Here is a 22,154-nt window from a genome sequence, read left to right on the forward strand (position 1 = left end):
AGATTATGGAAAAGCAGCTTTTTGATGTACCCAGCATAGTAAAAATTGGGATTGTTTATAATTTCATTCCCTTATCAGTTATTGCTGTGTGTATGCTGAGGTACTTGAGGTCTCTAAATAAACTGAGAGGGCCAAAGGTAACTGAATTATTTCAACTGGCACATTAAGGAACACACTTGCCAAAGAAAAGATCATGTGTACAATGCTGCTAATTAGCAAAGTTCATCTTATTTTTAAAGGAAACGATGGAAAAAGGAGTGATCTTGTGCAGAAGGACACAGCACTTTTGCAGGTTGAATTTATCTGTCTGTGAAAAGAGACTGTGCCTGATTTTGAAGAATCTCTAGTTTCTTTAGGTTTTAAACTCTTCAAAGCAAGGAGTGCCTTCTCACCGAGTCAGCAGAGCTAAAGTCTGAGCATGATGAAGAAAATGTTCATCTATTGCTAATTAAGAATAATACTGTTTAATATTTCTCCCTTTATCTGTTGGGAAATTTACTGCATGCATTCACTTCATAGTGAATGTAACTTAAAGTAAAAATTCACCACCCTATCACCAGGAAGTCCAAAGAATGCATAACTGGGTATTTTATTTTAGTTTCTTCTACTTTTGCCTTTGTGGCCCTTGCTGTGTTCAGGTGCCCGACCTACCAAAGGATAGGCCAGATACTCAGGGAGCAGAACCTGCTCTGGCAGGCAGCAGTTCTCTGACTTCAGGCATTCCTGTACCTTTTAGACAGCTGCAAAAAGAGAGGAGGAAAATTAAAAATTGATTGCTCTATCATGAAATAAATATATGCTCTGGCATTTGATTGTCCAGCAGAAGTGGTCAGGCAGTTATTTATATCACTAAGAACATCAATAACAAGGTGCAGTGCACTGCAATAGGGGTTTGTTAATGAATTGATGAAAAGAGAGTTATTTTTAGATTGTGAATAGGTCTGAGGAAGTGAGCTCTAAAACTCTCGAGGAGAAAGTAAAATTCACTGTGTTCAGGTTTACCAGCATTGAAAGCCATTCCCTTGTCTTCTGGTAAAAACATACAAGTGTAAATGTCAAGCCAAGCCAGTGATGCCCTCTGACTTCTCTGAAAATGCCTCGATTCTTTCAAAAGAGCACTGGGTGAATAGGCTGAATGACTAACTGGGAGACTGGAAAATCCCAGAGGTGGTGCTGAAATTACTGAATTTCCCCAAAGGCAGGATGAGCAGAGATGCTGGTATCTGCACAACAACAGCTCTGCCCCACTCCAACACCACAACCAGCTCCATCCCCACACCTGGGGCTTAGGGGAGGAGAGGAATAGGAAATCCTCCTCTTTGGCTTTTTCCCCCTTGAAACCTGAGCTGATTTTTAAGTGTATGTTCATGTTTCCCCTCCTTTTCCTCCCCACTTCCTGTTCCCAAGGGCATAGGTGTTAGCACAGAAACAGCTGCTGAAACCCACACTGCCCTGATCTGGGGAAACTTTTTGAGTTGGGAGGGTCAGAATCCACAACCCCTGAGCTGACACCCACCCTCAGAGGCTGCTGCACTTTTTAAAGCCCCTCTCTGTGGAAGGCAGCACCTGGTCCCTGGATAAAGCTTACAAATGACTGTAACTCTGTGCATCCATGTGTTCCATAACCTTGCAGCTCGTGCTGTCCCATTTCTCTGTGCCGGGAAGGGATGGGAGGTGCTCCAAGGTGAGCCTGGAGGCAGCACTGCACATCTGTGGGGAACCTGGGTAAAACATCCACAGACAGATATGGTTTTTCAATACAAAAATATATCGAGAGCACACACACCTATGTCTTTTAATAGATACACATATCTTCCCCTGACAAGGTGTTTAAGGCTTTACATAACAAGTCAGCAATAAGAACATTAAAATATACTACAATATTTTCAGACTAATAGAAAGGCTGACTGGGACATTTCCACCCCTGTGGATTTTTCAAGCCTTGCTGAGGACTGCAAGGCTGCTTGATGATGTTTTTAGCAACTGAGACAGGCATCTCATGGTCCTTTCTTTCCAAACTGGCTCAGGATCTCTTCCTGCTCTCAGTGACAGTGACTGGAGTGCAGCCAGGCTGGAGGAGCCTCCCATCCCATCCTGCAAACATGACTTAATATTTGCCCTCTGAAAGCTCCTACAGGTTGTCTTTCCCGATGCCAGGAATTCTCAGCAGAACATCAACACAGTAATAACCACGTACTCTCCATCCCCGCGGTGAACTCGGGCAGATTTGTTGTTGGTTGCTAAAGGCAACTCCTCCTGATTGATGGTTTCCAGGAACTTTCCACCAGCAGGGTGGGACCGGGGCTATCGTCTTTCCAGGGCTCTGCAGACAGGCAGAGGCTACCGGAGAAAAAGAGGGAAACTGGGAGACCATGAAGGTACCAGAAGATTTCTTCGTTCAGACTTCTGCCTGTGAGTGGCTTGTAAGCACAGCAGCAGCAGCAGCAAAGACTCCGTGCCAGTTTGTAAGTGCTAGCAGTTGTCTGACTGTATAAAACAAAGTAAAAACAAAACAAAACAAAAAGTTCATAAAACTCTTTCAGATCCATCCATACAAAACTCCCTGCTCATTTTCTCATACTACAGTCATCTTGGTGAGACAAATCTCTTTTTAAATATTTATCAGAAGAAAAGGGAAACGGTCTGAAAGAGATTTGCACAAAACTTGTTTATCAGTCCCAGGCATGTGAGCCGATCTATCAGCCCTGCATGACTCTGGGAGCAGTTTCCTCTGCCTGCCTCATATACTTCAGAAGATATGGGAGCATTTCTGTGTGCACTTGAAACGTTGTTCTCCAGATTTATTCTTCTAGTATTTTTCCCTAACATGCTTATTTGTCTCTTTTAAGGCCTGCTTTACATTAGGTAGTCTCTTTATGTTCCCTGCAGATGAAAAGCACATGCATTTCCACTCCTCCCTCATTACAATGCTGCTTTCTGTAGAAAAGCATCTCATGTATTCTAAAAAACCATTGTTATTATAAAGTTTTTAAAAACCTGTAGATGACTCATTGGGAAATAGTTAAAACCATTATTTTCACAGCTCTGCTTATACCCATTCAATCCTAGATCTTTTTGCCAAAAGGGTGCAAACCCCATCTTGTAGGTGGGGCTGACAGCTTCTATTGTTAAGATTGTTCAAGTACATTTACCAAACATTAGATGTTTTAGCTAAAATTTCCATGCTGAATATTTACCTACACCTGAACTACATGGGAAAATCTTAGCTGGAAGTTTCTCTTATCTCTAAGACCAGGGCTAGGTTGTATTTTGCCTTGTCAAAATACTCTGGTAATCTTTTTCAGACAGGCTTTAACGCCCTTAGCCTTTGGAAAAGGAACATCAGATTTGCCTTTGTGAAAGCTGGCCTCAATTTAGTGACATTAGGAGGCTTTGAAAAACTTCAGGCACCATTTGGCCAGATCCAGAGACCACATCACTCTGACCTGCTGAGTTTGTTGAAGGGCTGTAAGATAAGAGAATGAGAAGGTCCCTGGCTCCTTCTCCTGGGCAGGTTGTCTCAGCCCCTTCAGTGTCACAAGACCCCTTCACACACCTCACTAATGTCACAGAAAGGGACAGGAGGAGCTCTGTGCCAGCAGTCAGAGGTAGCTCCGAGGGATAGAAGGCAGGGGGTTGGAATAAGAAGGTTTTTAAAATCCCTTCTCACACAAACCATTCTATGATTCTGTGATCCCTGCTCCTCTAGCCCATGGACGGGGCACCAAGGCAAACAGCAAACCCTCCTTCCCTCCTGCTTTCCCAGGATTGCTCTCTTTCTGAACCACAAGAAGAAGGAAGCTACCAGAATTGCACAGCAGTGTGAGGAGGAAAATAAGGAACAACAAAAGGAGATTTGGTTGTGAGACAATACCTGAGGCAGAGAATGGAGACTTGAGGTTTAGAGGTTGCCTGGGATGGGGAGAGGGAAGCTGGGCATGACACCGAGGTCAGGATGTGGCCCATGGGACCTCCCTGTGGTTTGCAAAAATTTGTTTTATTAATATCTCACTCAAGGAGATGGGAGAGTCCACAGGCAACACTTGGCAGAACAACGTACCAAGAATGAAAAGGGGAAGCTGGAAAGACCATGCTTCAAATAGGCAGGCAGAAAACTGGTCACTAGAACACATCCCTCTCTGAGCCTGGAGAGGAAATCAAGAGTCCACTGACTTTCTGCTGTCAGCAAATACCTGCTCCAAAGTGCATCCTGCCTCACCAATGGCAAGTTCACAGTAATTTTTGACATTCCATAAGCCCAAAGAGCAGAACTGCTTCAGCAGGAGAGGGGGGGTCACTCTCCTGCTGATGATGTTCTGTTAGCAAGACTGGAAAGGGCAGAGGAGATGCTAATCCACTGTAAAAATAGGTATTTAAAACTCACAAAACTTCTCAATATAGATAATCTTGCTTCATGTTCCTTATGCATATCACAAGGGTCACCAGTGTAATGGCTTTTTTTTTCTGTCCTTGTGACCCTCAGCACACAGACAATGGGTGTGCAACAGGGACCTGTTTGGTCAGGTTTATTTAATGAGGCCATTTCCTTTCTACAGCAAGAAAAAGTACAAGGTCATGGAAGTAAAGACATGTTCAGAGTGGCTCAGAGAACAAGGGACCAGGTATAGGTTTCAGTGGCCATGTAGCTTTTCCTGGCACTTAAAAAAATTGTCTTTTCAGAGTAGAAATGATCTTTGATAATGTTAATGCTCAATCACACTGCTATCCCATACCACCCTATAAGCAATACCTAAAGGTTTAAAAGCAAATTGGACCCCAAAGCTGCCATGTTGGCTGCCTGTTCTCAAAATTTCCCTTCACTTAGCAGCCATGAAAGGCTGTTTGAACTAAGCCACGGGACCAGCCATTGAAACAAATGAGCAGATGAAACAGTGCTCTGGTTCCTGCAGTTCTGCTTACACTGCTACATTTCAGCTGTGAATGCCTCAGCATGGCTCTGGATCACAACAATCCAATCACTTTCAAAACTGACCAAAATGGTGACAACCAAAGGGCAGACCTTATCTGAGCAAGCCCAGCTAACTTCATATGGGCACTTTCCAAGAAGGAGCAACGTTGGATCCTTCCTCATTGGAGGTGATTTAACACATTTCACCTGTGATTGGGAATTGAAAGTCTCTGTTTTGTTTTATTAATATCTTCAGATATACAACCTTGGAGAAATCTGATTTTTCAAACTGTAACGATTCCTTTCCAAAGCCAAAATGTATCTATAAGCTTGTCTTTTTGCCCACCAAACCAGACATCAAACCAAACAAAACTCAAACCTTTAGAAAAACAGCCAGGTCAGGTTCTTCAGGTCAACCCTTGGTGAGTTTGGGGCTGGGGGAGAAATCTGACCTGATACACAGAAGAACCTCATGGTTTTTTGAGTTACTGCCTTCAGGCTGGATGTAATTTAATTAAACACCTATACACTGCCCCTCACTTGTTTCCCACCCCCCTCCCCATGTCACTGTGTGTCAGAAAGGGCTTTGCTGCTTTCTCAAGTCATTAAAATCCTGTAGCTGCCCCAGCCTCAGGCGTGACTGCAGTGTGTAAGGATGGTGACAGTGCCCCAGTTGTGGTCAGGCTGCCCGTGGTGCAGGGACAACCCTTGGCCTGTGATTTTCAGTTCCCATTGTTTCCAGCTGGGATATCCCGCAACTTGGAAGAGATTCTTGTGGTGCTCTGTCTCTTTGCATCACACAGCTCATCATCACTTCCAGCTGCTGCTCTTCACAGTCCTGCAGTGATTCTTTCTCTTACAACCACGTCAAGCACAGATCTTTCACCCCAAATCCCCTCCTCCATCATCTCCCATTACCTGCTAGACCTCACCAAGGCTAACACCTTTTCCCTGCACTGCCTCCCTTCATCACACAGCTCACCAAGTCCCTCCTTCCCATTTTTCTCAGCAGCCCCTTGCCTGCCCAAAGCCTTTCCCGTGCTGTGTTTTATAGGCTAATATATCATGCTGCAGCTATAATATGCAGAGTAGCATTTCACTGCATAATTCCAGAACTGGACGCATTCATCTCTTCCCCAGTCACAGCTCAGAAAGCTGCTCTGAACAGATGATTAGTGAGTCAAGAAGATTATTCGAAGACAAACAACACACCAAGGTAAAAGCCATAAACACAAAGCAAATTGCTCATGGCCATGGTTCCTTCTGGTGCCAAGAGGAATACAACCTTTAAAGCTGTGTTTGATGGCCTGGTCCTGGCTCTCTGTGCTCTCCTCAGGTTGTCATTCTTGTAGGCTTCAATACAGAGTCAGGTTTTCTACAATGTCCCTGAAGACAGCGTGGATCCACGCCTCAGTTTGCACAGGTCACTCTGTAATGCAATAATGTCATGTTCTGATGGTCCTGGACAGAATGCTTTCCCATGTTTTCCAAGGTATTCCACAGGGAACAAGTGTGGAGAGTGTCTCCTCCCCCCATATGTCAATATAAAATTTTGGTTTTAACACGGGGCTCATACAATGCATAGAGGACCAACACAAGGCGTGTACAATCAGGAGTCCATCACTACCAGCACTAAGCATTCAAAAGTTGTAAGCTAGAGCTCAAAACATTATGCAATTGGCACTCAAAAAAAAAAATCAATACTAAACATTTAAAGTGGATGCTTCTCAGCTTTATCTAACCACAAGAACTAGACATGACTTTTGTAAAATTGTTTGAATGACGCCAGGACAAAGGACTCTAGAGAAAGCAATAAATATTTTGAGATGTATCAAAGTTAGAGTTTTTAACCTGCAATCTGTGTTCATAGAGTGTTTTTAAGGGGTCTGCAGAGGGTAACTAAGAAAAGCAAACCTATTTTCTGCAGCATTAAATCACTATACAGGAACTGACACTTCCACTGGAAAAAGAAAGGTTTTAAGGTGCTGCAAATTGTAAAAGTTTGAAAAACATGTTTCTGGTGATTTTGACTGGAATTTTCAATTATTCAAGTGTGTGAGGGCCCCAGTTCTACTGAAGTTAACTGGGATTTGTTCTAAATCCCATAGGTACTTCGGAAAGTTCAAACCAGAGTTTCTGGATGAATGGTTCCAACTGTGTACAATGTGCAGAGCTCTGATTTTTTTTTTTTTTTTTTGTCCAGTGGAAGTGCAAATCCCTGTGTATAGAATTTAGGCCTATGTATAGCAAGGCAGCATTTTTTGATTATGTTCTACAGCCCCTTTCCTGACAGTCCCTGAGCCTTGGCATTTCCACACAGGCTGCCTGAGCTTTTATAGTGACTTGCTCCTGTCCTTCAGCTAATATTTCTGGGAGGGATTTCAGGGATCTTTTTTGGCTTGGGAGTAGTTAGTTAAACTGTCAAGGAAATGATGAATGGAATCTGCACCCATGTGTTACCACAAAGATGCCTTGCAGACATTTCCTCAGATCTCAAGGCATCTGGCTGGGGCTTTCTTACGTCACCAAATACAATAGAAGAATAGTAATGATTAGCAGTTGTATAACAGCAGCACATTTCTCCAAGTTCTTTTTGCTTGGATGTTTATAGAGCTCTGCTGGAAGAGAAACAATAGTTCCAATAGGAAAACTAGGGAAGAGGTGAAGTTCCTTGCTTAAGCCACAAATCCATCTCAAGTCAGTGACCAACACACAATTCAGATTCTGGGCTCAGATCAAAACTTCCCAGTGAAGGGAGGTCTTTTTAAAAATGAGGAAAGAGGTGTTAATTTCAAAACCCGAAGATTTTTTGAAAGAAGCACTGCAAAAAACACATTCAGTTCCTTTGAAAGCTGTCTTACAATTCAGAAATTATGTGTTATTAAGACACACTTATGTGTGTCTTTCTCACATTAAAAGTTGCTCAAACCAGAAAATGAGCATGAGGAGCAATAAGACTCATCCTTAAAAAAGAAAAAGAAAATAAAAACCGTTGAAACTGTGCTAAAGGAAAACAAGTGATTCCTGAATTCCAACGATTTCTTGGTCTTCCAGTTTTGCTTAAGGCTAAGTCACTCCTTTCAAGGAAACATCCACAGGAAGGGCAAGGTTGTTCATGCTCTGAGTCAGGGTCTGTCACTGTGTTCCTGGGCGAGCTGCCCAAATCCTGCTCCTGGGCAGGGCAGGAGGAGGCTTTGTGTCCCAGTGGTGTGGGATGATGAAGCCTGGAGTAGATCTTGCATGAAAATGCCTTTGCTCTGGCCTCTGGAACAAGCCTTTCCTGCCCCATGGCATTCCAGCCCTCAGTTCTCAGTGATGCTTCCTTGCGATTTAGGGGAAAAGCAGATCACATTTGAGTTTCTCAGGCCCTCTCAGGGGTTAAAAACAGAGAATGTTTGGGGAAAAGGTTTGTGCTGATGGTGCCTGTTAGGAGCCAAAGATCTGGAAATGATTTGTGATCTCAAAACAGGAGACATCAGGTAGGGCAATTAATGCTGAACTTTGAGGGTGTTATTCTTAAATCCTGGGACTGGCTTAGAATTGCAATAATTAACAAAATAATTTCATCATAAAGTGTGGGGGTTTTATACTCCTTGCCTCTGCCCTGTCCCTGTAGCCCAGTTTGGCATCCACAGGAGGGAAATCACTGCACACATTTCCTGTCCACGAGAGAAACTCGTCCCTCACTGTGATGCCGTCCCTGCATCCCTGCCAGCCTCCACTCCCAGCCCAGCCCCGGAGCGAGGCACTGGCAGGAGCTTCCCTGCTTACACAATCCTGCTGACAGAGGCCAAGTCCAAGCCCAGACCAACTTCCAGGGCTTCTCACGCTGCCTTTGCTCTTTCCTCCCCACTCTTAGCCATGGGTTTTTCATCCTGGTTTGCTGCAATTCAGGCAATTCAGCTCTGATTCCCACTGAGATTTATTTCCCCCCTGCTCTTTCTAGTGAGCAGCTCTACTCTGAGTTTCTCAGTGACCTGCAGGGATAATCCCAGTGCGCTGAGTGAGGCTGAGGGATCAGACTTGCTCCAGTTCACATCTGTCACCTTGTCCCTTTGCTGATGCTGGTGCTTCCCGGAGCGTTGTTACACTGGAGCATCTCTCGGAAGCATTTCACCTCAGCGGCTCATCCCCTCGCTGATGGAGTTTGTGCAGCCTTCAGGTTCGACTTCTGAAATTTCTGCTCACACATTTTCCTTGCTGATATCACATGGGCTGGGAACATCACCACGCTCCCTTCACCACAGGCAGTCTGGGCACCTTTGTATCCCCACGGGGTCATTTCAGCTGCAAAATCCTACACAGAGATAACTTAGGAAAAGGTTATTTACACTGCAAACCTTTCCCAGGTCTCCTGGCAAGCCGGTTGCTTGATGGGGCATCCACCCAGGCTTTTTGCACATTTTTGTGATTGTGAAAGCTCTTCTGCAAAGGACCTTTTTATTTTTACGTGGCTGGAAAGCACTTGGCACATGCTCCTGTGATGCGATGCAGCGTTGCCCAGTAAATAAGATTTGATGTGTTTCATTTTTTCCCTGCTGTGGGCTCCACTGCTGTGTCCCTCCACACCACCTTCCCAAAGGATAATTGTCCCCACCCTGCACCCCCTGTCCGTGAGGAGCAGGCAGCTCCATTAAGGCAGCTGTCTCACCCTGTGCTGTTATCAGCTTGGCTCATCACAGCAAGACCTCTACAGCCTCCCTGGAATTTCTGGCAGATACTATCACTTCCTAGGTATAATACATTACCCTTTAATAAATTAGTATGTGCCTAACTTTAATGACCCAGGGAAAAGTAATCTTTAAATTGATGGTATCCTTTTAGAAGAATTTAACCAAAGATAAGCCTTATGTAAATTGCACAGTGTGTTAGTTATATCCCCCTTGAAATGACTGAACAGGCAGCCTCCAGCTTGTGGGAGATTCACATTTTTTAAAGACACAGCATAGAGAATAACAGTTCCATCCTTTCCCTTTCATTGCTCCATTCACCATCAGGGGTGTCTGGGTCCACATCCCCTCTCTGGGCTATTTTGCTGCTGCGTAATTTAAAAAATGTAATTCTGGAGTTTTGTAAATTCGCTCACTGCTGCACGAACAGCACTGCCCATTTCAGGGCCATAAAACCGCCCTCATTCCCAGCGTGGGACTCACAGGAGTCCTACTCCTGGCACAGTTTGGCCCTGACTGTGCAGGAAGCTCATTACAGATCCCATTCCATGTACCCACGTAAATTTGTCAGCCAGTAACTGGCAGAATGGTGCTTCAGGAACAGAGCACACTCGCTCACTACGTCTGTTTAGCTCGCTGGAGCCTATGAAGGAGTTTAATTTTTCATACCCTTCATTAAAAGAGACCACAGGGAGGACAAATGAGCAAGCAGAGCCATAAATACATTACAGATGTGCAGAGTTTTCTTTGGGGGCTCGAGTCAGAACTGATTTGGCTGGAGCTGTACGACACTCTGCTGCACAGAGGGATTTCTCCTGGGGCACAGAGGGAAGGGCACAGACTGTGCAGACACCAAGGGCACCTGACTGTGCCTGCAGCCTTTTCCAGTGCCAGAGGAAAGCAGGGATTTTCTCTCAACGGCTTGGAAAACTAAAGCTGGTCTGGGGGATTTCTGCATCTGTACAAATTAGGAAGATGGAAACACAGAAATTCACTTGGCAAGAAGCATGGGGTTTTGCTGACCCTCCAGACGTTTTCTCACAGGGTACTGAGTGAAAACCATTTCCACCACGTTCCCAGGTGATGGCCTGCATTAGCCTGCCATGTAACAGAGCAAATCACAACGGGCTTCGCTCTGAAACCACTGCCAAGCCCTGAAGAAAGAGTAGAGGAGGTGAAATTGGCCCCTTAATTTCCTGAAGACCAATGTGATAATCACACAGAGCCCTCAGAAAAGATCAGTGTCACACGTTTAGCAGGGGACTCTCAGTTCAGGCCAGCCCTTCACACCCTTCATTCCCTTGGATTTTTTCTCACATATTCACACCACAGGTCCCTGACCTCTCCTCTTCTTTGAGCCCGTGCCAGGCACAGATGTTTGTCCTGATGTACAATCCCCCCATGGGCTGTACCTGGTCCAAGGGGCCACGGATCAGGGGAATGACCCACAGGATACCCACAGGGACAACAGCCCTGCCCCTGAACATCCCCTTTGGCTGCAGTTTATCTGGGCAGGCATCTCCCATGGGATGATCACCAGCACTCTTTCACCCACATGGAAAGTAAATACTGACCATGAGAAAACAAATTAAAAAGGAATACTTGCTCAGATTTGAGACATGCCCTCCCTCAGTAGAAGATCATAGTACCACACCTTAAATGAGACTCTTCTGAGAACTCCATTCTTTTTCATGGAAAAGATGCCAGGCTAATCCTGAGGGCACTGAGCCTTGTGGGTATCTACAAATTGCTTGCATACGATGGGGAGGCAATGTGTTTAAAAAAAAAAAAAATCAAAATCATCCCAAATACTTCATGGTAGCACTTCTGAATTAAAGCATTGATTTTTCAAAGCATTCGGTTTTGTAATTTTTTTCAAGGTTATTACTGCTTTGAAGTTTATAAACACTTAACACTGGAAAGGAGAAAAACAGCCCTAATTTATCCCAAAATTATTTAAATCATTGTTTTCATGATGAGAGTCTTTGGCACAGCTTATGGAAGATGAAATATTCACAAAGTGCAAGGCATAAAGAGGTACATGACTCTGGGAAACCTTCCCCAAAAGGGATGGGAACATTGTTTTAGGAAGGGTGCCTTTGGATGAAAGAAAAACAAAAAGAAATTATGATGAAAGAAAACAAAAGCAGCTTCACAACAAGATTTAACTGGCAAAACCCAAACGGCATCATCTTCTTAACCCTCTCACTACTAAGAAACAAAATTCTGTCGAAACCACATTTTCCTTATAGTCACCCTGTCCCTCTCTATGTGCTCCAAGTAACAATGTCCTTTATTACCCCCCTTCATTTCTCAGTCTACAGGAACTATTCTTCCCCGCTCCAAATGCCTCTGATTTCATTGCCAGCCTCTAAAATATTCACTGAACCATCTGGAACACCATTTCTCACCTGAATGTAGGCAAGAGCCTCTTTTGAATTGGGAGATCTGCACAGCATCTCTGAGATACGCCTGGATCAGCTGCATTATCTGAGTGCAAAGGGCTTATCATTACTTTACAAGTGGTGTTTGTAGAGTGCTGATAAACAGAATGATTATCTTATAGCAGCTTGGCTCTTCCTTTGTTCCTGTCTTTGGCTGAAAGGCTGGGTAATTAGTTGAGAAACCCTCTTCTGCTACAATAACCTAAAAAGAGAGTCTTATCCAAGACCTGGTTTTCGGCTTCCCTTAGCATTTCAAACCTCACACCTCTGTCGTTTGCACGTACAGGTCGTGGAAAACAAAACTGACCAGGAACAAAAGATCAGTCCATCTCTTTGTTTAGGAGAGAAACGAACCCAGTGACATGAAAAAGCAAACAGACAGCAGAAGTCAGGGGCAGGTCAGAAAAACAAAGAGATTAGAGGTTACTTTTTATTGCTTGAAAGAATAAAAATTGGCCTAAATCGATTTACTGCGTGTTTTCAGCTTTCCTGTTTGCCTTTCCTTACAGAGCAGACCCCCGAATGCAGCTTGGAGCTGTGATTTTACAGCAGGTAAGAAAAATACATCCAGCCAGTGTCAGAGGGGTGTGCCTGCATCACTTACACCTCCTGTGCCCACATTTACGTTGAAAGTTTTAGTGAACAAATTAAATTATATCTATGTGCTGGGAATTTCTACTGTGTCACATTAACAGATCCCTTTTACAGCTGAATTCCTCAGAAAAACATCAATAATGTAACAATTTTGCTGGGTTTTGACCAACCATATTTGATGCTAATATTTTTCCTGCCATTTAGCATTACAGCCCTTATTCTGTTTTTACACCACTTTCATTCTCTTTTGAGGAGTTGTTCTGGTGGGCTGCCTGACATAAAAGATATAATAATAAAAAATGGTACATCAATAATCAGATTTCAAGGAAATTCACTTACATAGCAGACTACCAGGCAAATGTAGGTACTTAAAAAAACAAACAGAGCCATTCTCTCTAAAGCTATTACTTTCTCTCTTCCTCTGCTTCCTCTAATAAGAAATTAAAATCCATCATGTTCAGGACATTGGAATATTCATCATTCTGTTCACTGGAGGGTTGTGCTTCAGGAGTAGTGGGGGGAAAAATGAAACCAGTGCTCATTTTTACTTGGTATACAAAATTAAAGACCAGATCCTCATTGAGTACAAATCATTATAGCTCTTTTTTGAAGCAATGCTGAGAATGTGGCCTTGGACCCAAAATGAAAATTACCCTTCTCCAGGCATTATGCTTATAAGTATGGACATTTTCAGAGGTTTTGCAGTTATATTTTCATATAACAGCACAATATTTTCTCTTGGGCAAAAATAGGTTATTTTTGATCAGAGCTCCCTGGTAGAGTTACAACAAGGAGAAGGTGCTGCTCATCTTCAACCATCAGCAGACACCCAGAAAGTTCCTTCCCAGCAGGACTCTGCTCCTCCTGCAGGAATGCCCTAGGGGATCTGTGTGCTCTGTAAGGTGACTCTCCTCCTTTCCTTCCTGCAAAGGCACCTTAGGTAACCACCACCACGATGGAATCTGAGCAGCAACAATCCCCCTCCTGACATCCTTCTGCAGCTCACCAGTCCTTCCCAGTTACAAAATATATGGAGCCACAAAAATGGAACTGGCTGGGCCAGACTGGGCTTGGTAGCCAGCAAAAGGGCTGCTCTAAATAAATAACTGCCCTAAAATACTTGCCTAGTATAGAAAAGAGTACACTGAGTGTTGGGATTATTTCCCAGAAAAGGAAATTAGCCTGCCCTGATCTCAGGTTGGGCCTGAGCTTACACCACCACTGTTCCAGCTATGCAGGACTGGCTTGGGTATCCCTACACCTTGCTCCAGTTGTTCCCATGGCATATCCATAGCCAAGGCTGTGGAGGAGGCTCTCTCTTGTGCCAGGATGCTGGAAAATGCATCTCCCTTATGCTCCCTGGAGACTGAGTGCTGGCTGTGCAGAAAGCAGCTGGTGGGAAGAGATGCCAACCTCAGCAAACATCAGCTGAGATGTGGGGAATGTGGAGGGGGTACAACCTGGCTGTGACCCCACTGCTGTTACTGCTCTGATCCATCCGTGCTCCCAGAGGACAAGGAATCAGGGTCTGCACAACAAATTGCAGGACTTGTGGCTTGGGGGAAGAATGAACCAATACTGAGAATCTCCCACCTTGATTCACCAGTGAACTCCCTGCTCCCAACAGATACTAGAAACCAAGACACGTGACTTAAAGTTTAATACAGAAAACCCTAATCCAGCAAGGATGTGCACAAATCTCTAAATGAATGTGTGGCTGTGGATGCAGCATCATATGGGCTTACAAGACTTTTGAATATTTTGACCTTAAAAAAAAAGACACCATGCAAAAGGAAGAGAAGGGACAAGGAAAGCGGCAGGAAGAAAATTTTAAACCCAATAACAACCAGTCGATAATGACAATATCTGAAACTTACTTTGCCAGTTTCTTTGCTCTTTTTCAGTTTGAAGTAGACAATAAATGAAACCTCTCGCAAACAAAGGGCTCGATGAGGGGCAACAACAGGTAAAGCCAGGAAAGAGCTTTTCACAGCTCTGGTTTCCAATAACTTACTTATAAGGCATAGAACTACCCAATTATCCTAAAACAGTCATCCAATTTGTTTCTCTGTGGGGAAGCTTGGCTCACTCGGGTCATAAGGATCAGGAAATTAGTTCTTTGTTGAAAGAGGGTATCTTGCTCTCTCATATTTCCCAACCTACCACAAAAGTAAGGAGTTAGACTGAGAAAAAGACTTTACAAGACAACAGGGAAACTGTTTTTGACAAAGAAATGAATCTGCTGAACTCAGGTTAAATACAGACCTTGCAGAGCAAAGCACCAATTTTTGCTGCAACAGATTTGTAGGACAGCCTGAAACTTCTATTACAAAGTTTCTGGAGGTGCAATGAAGTGTCAGTGTTCATTCCCAAGCTTTTCCAAAAATCCCTGAGAAGTAAAAAACTCTTCTTTTTTTCTCATGCAAACTTCTTAAGATGGAAACCTCAGTAGCAATACTTTATTCTGTGGTGGGTTTTTTCCTTCTCAATTTTAATGTTTGTTTTGAAAGCCCTCTAGGCATCTATTTGCATTTTCCAAAAGCTTTGGAGACCTGGCCCTAACTTACTTATGAAAATGGGACTTAAGTCGGGAACTACTGAGGTGCTTTTAAAATGTTGCACTTTTCATATTTTAAAGTATCTTAGCCTTGATTTTGCTGCTTCAGGGGACAGGTAATTCCTATCATTTTCAATAGAGATGAAATACTTCACAGCAGGAAAAAAATCGAGGGTCTAGAATTTATTGACAAGGTCAAAATATGAAAGGGGTTTGGTGATACTTTTTGTGTGCATGATAAAAATCTGTGCATTATAGAAAAGCAGGAATGTCTTTTGGCACACCTGCCAGCTTTACAGAAAAATAACAACAAAACTGATTTATAAACTGAAAGTGAATATAATTATAAATACATTAAAAAATATTGTTGATGAGCCAGATGTTATACTGGAAATTATAATTGTACTAAATCAAAAGTAACTGTACTGTATCAGAACCTTTAAATATTCCTAGTTTTTTAACTCCATGGAAGGATATCCTACTATCCTAAAGTTTTGCATCACACCTGGAGAGAGAGGATTCTGCTATGTTTTACAGGAAAAACAAAACCAAAACATCAACCCAAAGAAACATTTGAGTTACAAATGTTTTACAACTTTTCTATGCATTATAAAAGAATATTCCTGTTTAAATGTCCTTGATCAGAGAAGGGCACAGATTTCCAGACACCCAGCAAATTAACTCCTGCATTAAATATTACACCCATTTCAAGGACACATTTCCAGGTTCCTAAATTAAAATCTTCTCCTTGTCATTCCCTCCTAGTTAAGTTAACTATTTCTGGATTTCTTTTAAGGTGTGAGATTTTTTCTATGCTGAACCAACTCCTCAACAGAAGACTCATTTTAGATAGTTTGGTCTTCAGATAGTTTCTCAGTTCTTGCTTGGGTGCAATGGCTCTGCCACCATCTAGGTCCTCCAGGCAAGAGAGATGCAAGTCCCCATGGAGATATTAACTTGTTTTAGCTGATATCTGGTCACTTTCTCAGACCACAGTACATCACTTTCTCTCTTCTGAATTGCTTGAGATTTACAGTGGTATTTCTTTACAGGACTTGGCAAAAAGGTGATGCACAGTACTAGCATAAAACTTAACAGGCAGAGCATTTTTGTTGTCATTATATTCACATTTAATGTCTGAAGGCTGATATTGGTAATTTCTCCTTTCTTATCACATGACATTTAGATTTCCTCTTATTTGCATTTTGGTTTCAGAATTGCCAAGGTTCACATCTTTCTTGCTTTTCTTTGTAACCATGGCAACTACAAACTTACTTTTCTCCTCTAAAGAAAGCCAAGACTCTCGTGCAGTGATCTACAGAAGACAGAACTTGAAGAAAAATAGTTTAAAAATTACGGATACATAACTATTGATTTAAACAGGCCTTTAAAATCCGGTTTAAAGGTGCTCTTCCAAATTTTATAATCTTATGGCCAGTGCATGAGGGTGAGGTCTGCTAGCAATGTTTCACTCCTCTGTAACATTCCTCCACTCTAGACTTCAACATGTTCCTCTATCTGGAGTGAACTGGTCTATCTCTGAAGGAAGAAGATGACTTTCTATTAAGCAAGAAAAAATCAGAGGAAAAAAGCCATTTGTTGATGGAACCAGGCTCACCTGATTCCCATTCCTGTGAAATAAACAGAAGAGCCACGCTCATGAATATTGAGTACCTTGCCTGCCAGAACTGTAACTATCCCTGAATACATTCATACTGTGCTTAGGCTGGACCCAGGAACTGGGAGAGTTACTGCTGGTACTGAACACAAAAATAAATTTGCTCTGGTTGCTTATTTAAAGCTAATTCCCTAGTTAGTGTGAGTTAACATTCATGGCCAGGTCAGGGAGAAAGGGGAAGAATTTGGTTTGGGATTCTTTTTTGAGCTCGTTTGGATCTCTTCCACAGAGCGAGTCTTGAAATCTGCAGTCTCTGTGAGTAGCCAGAATTTGCTGTGTGAAACAGAAATAGAGCCTCTTTCCCATCTTGGATATCTGTCTTTTGAATTTCAACCATTTGAAGACTGAGATTGCATTTTTCTGTATATCGAACACAGCACATCACTCACACTCAATGCACAGCAAGGCAAGATCTAGAAAACACAGAGGAGAAACAACCAGAAATTATTGCTCCTCAGGCTCCAAGAAATAAATATTAACTGAAAAGAAAAACAAAACTAAGAAGAAAGAGTTTGAAGAATGCACTTAAATTTTAATCTGATGTGTGTTTGCTTCCCCTGAATATCAGACCACAGCTCTATTTTAAAAGAAACCAGCCTCTTGAAATGTTCATTTTACAGTTAATCAAATACACCACTGGACATAAATTAACCCCACTCCAAATTAGCTTGTTTTTCTGCTTGTTGGGTATCAGTTCAGATTTATTTGCTATGGACCAGATTCAGCAAAGTACTTAAGCACATGCCTAACTTTGATCATGCAAGCAGTCCCTCTGAGACTATTCAAGTGGTTGGATATATGTACACAGTTCAATAATTTGCTGGATCCAGCCCTACTTTTCCTCAAGAAAGCATTTGCAGAGGCTGAGTTTGTTCTGTTCTCACCATGAAGAGCCTTCTGCAGAACCATGACAGTGAAAGCAGCGCTGGTCACTTGTCACTGGTCACACGGAGCTGTTTCTGTTCTCACTGAGCCGGATTTTATAGTCTGGATTAAATTTGAAGAGGCCACCGAGACACTGCATTTCTCAAGGTGAAAATGACAGCGGCAAGGGCAGCGGTAGCTGCTGATAGACCAAGGAGAGGAGGAAATTAAGGAACCTCAGAAACATTCTCTTCCTGGTTTTGGTCAAAAAGGCATAATTCATGGAAAACTTAGATAACCAAAAGGCATGTGAGCCTATTTTCTCCTTTCTATGCTCATTAAGGACATATGAGTAAGGCTCTGCATGTGTGTGGCTGTGTGGTATAAGCAATTCCCTGTGCAATTGGAATCCAAAGGATGTCTTACTCCTTTCCTGGGATACCTGAATTATCCCTTTGGCAAAACCAAAGCAGGATCTTTATTGGAAACCTGCTTTCCTACAGATCTGAAAACTTCTCTGGCTAGATCCTCCTTAGCCTGCTCCAACAAAGTGTGGAAAAAGGATTGAGTGAAGGTGAATGCGACACAAATTATTTGGGATTATATTAAAAGTAACGAAGTTAAGTGATTGAGGTGAGCAGCAGGAGTGAAGAGCCGTCACAGCAGAATCACCCTGCACTAGCACAAAGTTCTGCCCTTGGCTGGTACGGTTTAGCATCACTTTGTAGTAGCTTCCGAACCAATTTTCTGGGGAAACAAGGTGTCTTGTTCTTTCACAAAATAGCAGCTGGACTGCTATGTTACCTAAGGGAGGTATTGGTACAATTTTAGCCCCATTTCATGGCTGGATTTGAGACTGATTTGCCCCTTTTCACTTAAATGACCACTGTCATCTTTCCTGAGCTAGCCTTAGTCAAATTCTTGGTCAAATTTATGCAATCAAAGCAACACAGAAATTCGATTTTCTCTTTTTGCCACCACCTCACATTCCAAAAGAATTACATTTTTTGATGTACAAAATCACTCTTGAAAATGCATTTGATACCCTCTCTGGACATCCTGTCATATCAAGCTGCGCAAAAATTGCTCTGAAAAATTCACAAACGCTATTTTGAAGCAGTGGAAACACATTCCCTTCGGTGACTTCATAACCAAATTGCAAAGAGAAATAGGAAGAAATAAGGCATTAGAATATTAAAAATGCCAGTGCCCAGCCAGCAAGTGAAACACCACAACACTGTGCATAAACATTTTATGCCTTGTTGTGCATGTGCTGAACATTCAGAAATCTCTTAATTGTGGCCATTAATTTCTCTTCTATAAAGGAGTGCTTTTCATTCACTAAACCTTCTCACAGGAAATTACACAGAAAGTGTATAAAAATTATTTTGTTGGGCTTGAGAAACTAATTGGTGAGTGAACTTTGAATAGAAAACGCGATGTTTGATGTTGTAGCCCCTGGTTCTGTTGAGCACCTGGAGCGGGCAAACAACACAAACTCAATGACTTATCAAGTACTTGTTTTCAGTAAACCATTAACTCCTTCAAAAAGGCTTTTCTCCTCCTAACAATAATTTCCCAGGTCATAGAGCTTCAATAGCTTCCCAGATCATTCACTCCATAAGAGTCCCTGGGAAGCCTGAATTTTGGGAACATTTCTCCCATGAGTTTTATGGCTCCTGTTGTGTTTACAGGCTTCATGAAAAACAAAAGGAAGCAGTGGTATATTGTAAGAACAGTAGCCCTCAGGATCTTGACAGGAATATTTGGTTAAATTTTTGCAACTAAGAATCCACCTAGAAAACGCATCAAGCTTTTAGGATGTTGTCTGACATTCTTGAAAATCATAGTAAAAATGCCTAGTGCAAACAAATCTCATCCAGTAGAGTGCAGAATTGGTCATCAGCACCATTCCTTTTTCCTTTTATCCCTCTAGTGTTGTTTATTTTTTAAGTTTCTTAAACTGAAGGTGAGTGTGTGTCTGTGTGTGTGTGTGTGTGTAACTGACCACAGAAAGCACATGGTCCCCAACAGAATAATCTAATTTTTACAACCACACCTTCAATTCATGTTGTGCTTAAGGCTCTTCTCACAGATTGCTTAGCACCTCTTCCTGTAAAAGAGGATAAAACTGCCTAGACAAAGAAATAAAAGTTGGAGCCTTTTGAAGACTTTTTCAGTAGGAACTTCGGAGGTCTGCTTACAAAAAAATCTGCTTAGCAAAATGAACCCATGAAGAAAGATGTGATCATAACCCAAGATCCAGACCTACTAGGAATACGTGTACAAGCACCCCCAAACCCAAATCTCACAACTATTTATTTGCCTGTATCTAAACTGAAGTTATGCCACTACTATACTACTACGTGTAGTCTTGAAAATGTCCTCCGTGTAGCACCAGCACAGAGTTGTGTGGAAGCAAAACCCTGCTCTCCTCTAAAGGATCAGGAATTTTAAAAAAACACCTCCATAAAAACACTTTGAGATGCTCAAAACCCGCAAGAGGTGTAGTGATAACACGAACAAGAAAAAAAAAAAAAACTTCTTTTGATGAGATTCTTTAAATGACCAGCATGTCCTGGGCACAGATACACCGGCAGTTTTGGGAAGGCCACAAGCGCAGCCAAGAGCTGGGACTGCCTGGTGCTGCTGCTGCAGCTGCTGAGACCCTGCGCCAGTGTTTGCAGACAGCGAGAAATAAATGCCTGCGCATCACAGCGCTGAAGTTCATTTCCAAATAGGCTTCGGATGTTTTAATGGCCATTTTCCCAAAACTGATTACAACTTCATACTCAAAACTTTTTTTGCCCCAAACAACCGCCTGCAGTCTTTGCTGCTCTGAGGTTTATGACTTTTTTTTTTTTTTTCCCGGGGAATTTTCCATCATCAAAATCCAAATCAGCAACAACACTGCCTGCCGGCTTCCCACATCCTGGTGCGAACAAGCACCAAAGGCATTCTTGTTTCTTCCAGAAACAATAAGGGGGGGGGGGGGGGGGGGGAAGAAAATACAATCTCGTGGAAAACAACAGAGCAACCGGAGGTGTCCGGCGCGGCCGGGGCTCGCCCGGTGCTTTGGGAGCGAGGTGTGGAGGAGGGAGGGAAGGAGGGAGGGAAGGAAGGAGGGAAGGAGGGAAGGAGAGCGGCCCCGAGCTCGCAGCGCTGCCGGTGCCGGGCACGGCTCCGCTCGGGCGAGGCTGCAGCGCCGCCGCCTCCCGGGCAGCCGGGGCCGGGCCGGGGCGGCGGGGGCGGCTGCGGCTTTAAGAGCTCCCACAATGCCGTGCTGGCGCCCCAGTTCCGTTACATGTCTCCCCCGGAGCAGGGCAGCCAGGCAGCGGCAGGAAGGAGGCGGAGGACGCTCCCCCCTCGCCGCGCTCACGCCCGCCCAGCCCCGCGGGGCCGGGGGAGGAGCGGGGCAGCAGCGGGGCAGGGCCGAGCCGAGCCGAGCCCCGGGCGCTGCTCCGGCCGCGCCGCCCCCCGCGGGCAGCGAGGCGGGGCCGGCGGCCGCTGGCGCTGCCCGGGAGCCGCCGCGGGACGGGCGCCCGGAGCCGCTGCCGGCGCGGCGAGCGAGGGGACGGGCGGTAAGTCCTGCTCTCCAGTCCCGTTCCCCTGCCCTGCTCTCCAGTCCTGCTTCCCCAGTCCCGCTCCCCTGCCCCGCTCGCTCCCTCCGTCCCTCGCCCGCTCTCCCGGCTCCGCGTCCCCTCTCGGCAGCTCCTGGCTCGTCCCCGCTGGAGCGTTTGTGACCCTTCCCTGCCTCCTCCTAGCTCGCCAACTTTCCTGTCCCTCTCGCCCGTTTCCCATCTCCCCTCGCCCTCGCTTTTTTTTTTTTTTTTTTTTTTTTCCCTGCCTGTTCGGCTCTGCTGTTCCCCCTCTCTTCTTTTCCCATCTCTCTCGCATTCGCTTCTGACCTTTCTCTTCTTCATTTGCTACTTCCCGGGCTTCCTCCGGTTTTTCCTCTCTCCTGGCATCCTGTCTTTCTCCGTTGGGCATCGCGTGGAAAAGTAAGGGATTTTTCTCCGTGTCCTTGAGGAAGGGAATTCAAAATCTACTTTTCTTACACAGGGAAATCTTTGTAGTAGTTTTCTTTCCCCTTCTCTTCCTGTCACCGGAAAGAAAATTAAACCTATTTTTCCTCCTTTTCATTTTTTTTTTCCGCTTTTGCTACGTGGACTGTTTGTTTTGGTCTTTTTTTCCTTCTCCCCCCTCTCCGGGCAGTGCCGGTTTGTTTCACGATTAATCTCTTTTATTCCTGCTCCTACCCCTCCCTCTCTTTTTCTTCCCCAGTAAGAAGTAAGATTAGAAGAAAATGTGTTTTGCCAGCAGGGAATGCATGAGACTCTTTGGTTTGTTTTTTGTTTTGTTTTTTTTTTTTCCTCATGGGGTACTGTTGATGAGAAGAGCTTAAGCAAATACAGTGCGGTAGGACAATACCGAGGCA

The 22,154-nt window shown here is 43.8% G+C and overlaps 1 protein-coding gene across 1 annotated transcript in view; it reads left to right on the plus strand.

The window, feature by feature from the left end:
• The first annotated feature begins 21,237 nt into the window (after positions 1 to 21,237).
• RASSF8 (Ras association domain family member 8) overlaps positions 21,238 to 22,154 on the plus strand; it is a 73,115-nt gene continuing 72,198 nt past the window's right edge. Inside the window, exon 1 of the mRNA XM_014889103.2 lies at positions 21,238 to 21,297. The gene's annotated coding sequence lies outside the window, so the exon portion shown is untranslated. The remainder of the gene's footprint in view (positions 21,298 to 22,154) is intronic.

This window comes from Sturnus vulgaris, chromosome 5 (genome assembly GCF_052056855.1).
Source record: "Sturnus vulgaris isolate bStuVul1 chromosome 5, bStuVul1.hap1, whole genome shotgun sequence".
Lineage (NCBI taxonomy): Eukaryota > Metazoa > Chordata > Aves > Passeriformes > Sturnidae > Sturnus > Sturnus vulgaris.